This window comes from Lactuca serriola, chromosome 5, assembly GCF_051521515.1.
Source record: "Lactuca serriola cultivar US96UC23 chromosome 5, Lser_US96UC23_V15, whole genome shotgun sequence".
Classification (NCBI taxonomy): Eukaryota; Viridiplantae; Streptophyta; class Magnoliopsida; order Asterales; family Asteraceae; genus Lactuca; species Lactuca serriola.
Window position 1 is genome coordinate 218,893,480 of NC_136412.1, and position 5,994 is coordinate 218,899,473.

General features: G+C 35.5%; 1 long non-coding RNA gene across 3 annotated transcripts; it reads right to left on the minus strand.

Moving 5' to 3' along the window:
• LOC145053613 (uncharacterized) lies at positions 1–2,099 on the minus strand. 3 transcript variants are annotated; one of them, XR_013684549.1, is made up of 6 exons: positions 1,664–2,098; positions 1,413–1,554; positions 1,066–1,209; positions 907–964; positions 711–807; positions 2–234 (listed from the first exon to the last, which is right to left on the minus strand). It is a non-coding gene; the product is annotated as an uncharacterized LOC145053613 (long non-coding RNA). The 3 variants fall into 3 exon arrangements; XR_013684550.1 differs by having other exon boundaries at positions 1–234; positions 1,066–1,229; positions 1,413–2,099; XR_013684548.1 differs by having other exon boundaries at positions 1,413–2,096.
• Between the last annotated feature and the right edge of the window lie 3,895 nt (positions 2,100–5,994).

The window sequence follows — 5,994 nt, forward strand, 5'->3', positions numbered from 1 at the left end:
CAAAACGCAGAAGAAATGGACAAAACGAGAAGATTTTATTGAGTTACATTCAACTGTCAAATCATGAACATTACCCTATCTTTAACCAAAAAGTACAACCTCTATGAAGAGCATTAGTCATTCACATCCATTCGTACAAAAACTCATTCAGTCAAAATCCAAGATTCTAACAAAGGGCAATGTACTTTGTGGGTCATTGGATTCTCCATTTTGTTTACCATCTTCAGAGTCCCCCTCGGAAAAAAAAATTTAAATGCTATTAATGACACTGTAAGTCTGTCACCAATTAATATTACTGATATCAAAATGTAAGTAGAATGTTAACATGGGTAACAATCTATAAGTAAAATGCCATTATGTATGAAAATGAGAGCTAACCCTTTCAAAGTGTTAAGTATTAAAACTCGTTATTCTGGATTTAATTATAGAATTGATTAAATACTATTTTACATATAAGAAGTTAAATATGTTAGTTTTAGTTTCTAGCTACAGTCATAAAAGCATATTTTGTTCACCAATCTCTTGTGAGTAAAAGACATAAGGGCAAAATTGCAATTTTAATAAAATTTACAGCAAGGCAGTTAAATTTAAAGATACACCAAGATTTCCATCCCGATCTTGGAGGGATTATTTCACAGGGTAGTTGAATTTTTCTTCTTTCACAAAACCGATACAATTGAAAAGTAGCGTACAAAAAAAGATATACATACCTTCTTAATATTTGTAATTGCAAAATGGCCAAAGTTATTGCTAAAAGTAGCGACCCCCTAATCATTTGCCTTTTAAACACTCTCAAATCCCAATCACCTAAAAAAATTTAAATAAAAATATATATTAAATTCATTCAACTTTTTTCAAAAAAAAAAAAGGAAGAAGAAGAATTCGACTTCCATTTCACTTGCATACCTCACAATAGCCGACATGGTAACTTCCATTAAACTCCATGTGCTACCTTAGTTATAACCTGATGAAGTTCACCCAATTAATTATTACAAAATTATAAAGATATAACGTAAATGAACAAAAAAACTACTTACTGTTTTTATTACAAAAAAAACTACTTACTGTTATAAAGATATAAGCATGTTACTGTGTTATGCCTTTTGTAGAAAACAAATATACATCAGACTATAACCTTGTTGTCTTCACCAGGAGCTTGACCAATGCTCCATCAATCATAATTCCATTTTCGCAGCTTTTTGGGATCAGCTACATAAGGTGTCAAAGATCTAGAGCAGTCCATAGTAAAGTAATATATATATATATATATATATATATATATATATATATATATATATATATATATATATATATATATATATATATATATATATATATATATATATATAACCAAAATATTCAACTAATCATAAGGAAAAATGTAAGTAAATAAGTAAATCCGTAATTAGTACCGCTGCCATAGATATGGTTAGATCTTTAATGGGGGATGCTATGTTGCAATATTGTTATTATCAACATCCAGGATTCAAAACGAAAAAACAAATTAGGACTCATCAACAAATACAACAGATCAGCCTCAAGTCTTCCAGCTTTCTAATGAAAATTAAGATCATATTGTTATTATCAACATCTAAGATTAAAAAAAAAAGAAGGATTTGTGTATGCTTATCTTATCAAGAATCAGTGACCATGTGTTGTTTACCTGCCATCTCTGTATATAAAAGCCTTAAGGGAGGATTTGATGATGCTTTGGATGAGCAGGGGGCATGAGTAGCACACCAGTTGTTATAACTCTAAACTTACAGCCAAGAATAAAGACAAGAACATATAGATGATAGAACAAATTTTATATTGAATGAAACCAAATAAAGGAAAAGACAAAGGACTATTGGTTGATTCAAGTATACCTTAATGAAGAAGGTTGTTTGAAGTTGTATGTACGATAGGCAACATAAACGCAAATAAAATTTATAATTATGCCTCAACCTGGAATTGCTATAATCTGCTGATTTCTATCTAACCTACAACCAAATATTAAAATAAAATAATAAAACCTGCATAAATCGGTTTTTTATAAATGATTACTTGTTAAGTGGTGATGATGGTTATAGTGCATTTGCATGGAACAGAAGCACAATGGTAGCCATTACTGTAGGGGGTTTGATGGAATATCTACCAAAAAAGTTGTCCAAAATTGGAATCATTTATTAAAATCAGTTAGATAAGGTGTTTAAGAATGGTAAGAAAGATAAAATTAGTATCCATATTAGTTCTTCTAAAAAACAAATTGATATAGAGTTGCAATGCCAAAAATAAATTTTTTCAATCAATTTGGAACTGGGAAGTAACATTCAAATATATAGTATATAAAATGGACCAAAATTATGTTTATAGTTACAAACAACTTCCATAGAGTTTTCTAAAATTGATGATAAATGATGACACACAGAAGGAGGATGGTAGACAATTCTATAATATCATGATTCCTCTCAGACATTTAACCAAACACTTGTTAGGCCATACTCAAATATCTCATCAAATTGTAATTATTTACATCTGATACCTAAGAAACATCTGTAACATCCCGACTCCCAGGTATAATATTTATTAATTTGCATTCATATTGTCAGAGCAACTCGACGAGTTGGAGGCTCCAACTCGCCGAGTAGAGGGATAAATGGTCGCATGATTTTTAGAGTCTACTCGACGAGTTGGTGGACCCCAACTCGACGAGTAGGAGCTGAGTGTGAAAACCATAATTTTCAGGGGTTGTGTCCTATTTAAAGGACCTTAAGCCTTCATTTCCGCCTCCTTGATCATTTTGACACCTTGAGAGAAACTATCATATGTAGATATATATATATATATATATATATATATATATATATATATATATATATATATATATATATAGAGAGAGAGAGAGAGAGAGAGAGAGAGAGAGAGAGAGAGAGAGACTAAAAGTGTGTGATTTTGGTGCATTCTTGGAAGGAGATAGAAGAGCATAAGGCTTGGAACGAGAAGAAGCCTTTGGATCTAATGTTCTTTCAGTGCTAGATGCTTTTTGGAGGTAAAAAGATATCACCTTGATCATTGTTTGATTAGATCTCTTCTTAGGTGTGACCATTTCCATCTTGCTTTTTGAGCATTTGAGTTGTTAAGCATGCCATAAATTTGAAACTTTTGGGCAGTATGAGGCCCCTTGGGCCTAAAGATTCAAGCTTTAACAAGCTATTGGCGAAGATTTATGCATTAAGCCTCCATAGAGCTTTGTTTTGGGCACTTTGAGCCCTAGGTGCCATGCATGGACGTAAAGCTTGCAGCTTTACATGGTATTTCAACCTTGGGAGGCTAGATCTAGAGTTTGGGGCTTTAGTTCTGCTTAAAATCTTCTGAATGAGAAAGGGACTTAAGGGAATCGACGAGTGGATGGGCAAACTTGACGAGTCGGTTAGGGTTTTCCCTGATAGTTTGGACGCGTTACAACTCGGCGAGTTGATGAGACGACTCGACGAGGTAAGTTAGAGTTTTCCCGATTTTCTGAAAACAGGAGGAACTCGACGAGTCGCGTAGATGCACTCGATGATTTGGGTCAACATGGACTGTTGACTCGAGCGTTGACTTCTGTTGACTTTTAGGGTTTGGTCAAGACATGAGTAAAGAAGACCATGGGGGTAAAATAGTCTTTCACCATTTTCGAGAGTGAGAAAAGGGGTTAACCTAATTTTTTTAGAGTTGTGGTTATAAAGTGTTAATTAGAGATGATTATATTATGTAGGTGACTCTAGATTGTTCGTGGGGTACTACATCTACTTGCTTACTTACGAGGTGAGTCTTCTCACTATACTTACCTGAGCGGTAATACTGTGTGATTAGAGGGTCTTATTTGAGTTATCGACCGGAGGGTCCTATGTGCTTATATTGAGTTATGTGAAATTACGCTTTTTGTCTTTGTGATATATGTTGTATTATTTTGTGCTTTACTGAGTTAGGACCGGAGGGTCCAAACCGAGTCGTGAGATCGGATGGTCTTCATTGAGATACAGGACTGGAGGGTCCAACCCGAGCTGTGAGACCGGAGGGTCTTCACTAAGACACATGACTGGAGGGTCCACACCGAGCCGTGAGACCAGAGGGTCCTCACCGAGACACATGACCGGAGGGTCCATGTCGAGCTATAGCCATGAGAGGCTTATTATTTGTGTATGTGGTATTTTGGGGAACTCACTAAGTTTCGTGCTTACCGTATTGTGTGATGTGTGTTTTAGGTACTTCTCAGGATTGAGGGAAGGCGCCGAATTGATTGTACACACACCTGTTCGAGATTATGTTTGAGGATTCTGGGATATTATCAGTCATATTGTTGAAATGTGTTTTGAAAACTGATATATTTGTGATTTTGTGAAATGTGATATTGATTTTTATGTGGTTTAAAAATGAAAATTTTGTTTGAAAATTTAGAGTGTTACAAGTTGGTATCAGAGCCTTGGTTTGAGGGATTCGGATGTACTCTCGGGTATGTCTGGACTCAAACTGAGGATTTGAGAAAATTTTCTAAAAAGAAAGGATTTTTCTAAAATGAGTAAGAGTTAAAGAGAAAACGAGACAGAGCAGTGTGTACAATCAGCTAGAGCCTGAGTGGCGATTTCCCAAAATACCTTTACTTGTTTACATTATGAGATATTAGAGCTAAATGCTAGAGGATAGGCTATGTACATTCAGAAATTAGGGTTAGAGTTGCCTGATTCATGATGCCTTAGCCTAGGGGATGCTATTGATTGATATTATATGCCATTTGCTCTATGTATGTGCTGAGTAGGAGTACCTAGCAGGAATCTTTTAGAGAGAGCCTTGAATCGAGGAGTAATCTAGGAGAGATACATAGATGAGCATTTGAGGAGTCTACTGAGAGAGTAGTTTGATATCCGTGAGGGATAAAGTACTTGTGAATTAGGATCATAGGAGGAGGACTTGGGACGACTACATGTTGGTGTGGAAGGTAGTATTAGGCCTGTACTACTGAAAGCACCAGATTTGTATGCGACCCAAGTAAGAATCTTAGGATGCTAAGGAGCGTGTTGGGATGGGTAACCGAGTGTGTGTGTGTGTAACATCCCAAAAATCCGAACCAACAATTTTTCTTTAAATCATTACCAAAGCCATATTCATAAAAACATATCATAAGTCATAACATGAATTCAAAGTATTATTTCCAAAACATATTTTCATTGTCAGAGTAAACATCCTAGGCTGACTAAACAATGGTGTGTGCCATGCGATCACCCCGAGCTCTTCCCTCCGCCACCGGAAGTACCTGAAACCAAAACTGAAAACCGTAAGCACGAAGCTTAGTGATATGGGCACATTTAGTTATAAAATTCATGCATTATCTTAATACTGTATGTTGTTTTTGTCTCATTTAATGAACAAAAGGTGCTTAATTAGTTTAGAATTTCATTTTTCAGCAACACTGACATGCTCTAGTGGAAAAGGAAGCGGAACTAGCGATTGAAGGCTTGGATCTTAAATTTTGAAGAAAGAAGGATGTTGCTGGACAGCTTGACCCCTCGTCAGTGTTTTGGCCATATCTCATGAACCATGACTCTGATTGACAAGATTCAAAATGTTCTGAAAACTAGACACAATTTCAGATGACTTTCATGTTTTGAGAAAATGCTGATTCCAAAGGGACTCGGTGAGTAGGCCATCAACTCGATGCGTTGGTCAGAAGTTTCATGATTCTTGACTTTGCCTTGCCGTACACGGGATTTTAAGTGATGGACTCGGCGAGTAGGTCACTGGACTCGCCGAGTAGCCCCTGTTTTCAGAATATATATATATATATATATATATATATATATATATATATAGAAACGCTTCTCATTCGAACCCTAACGAATGGGGGAAGTTTAGGACGATTTTTGGAGGCCAGAAGGGTTCTTAGAAGCTGTGGTTTTCGAGATTTCAACCTAAATATCAACTTGGAAGAAGATCAAAGGCAATAACACACTACTTTTGTCTTAATCTTTTGCA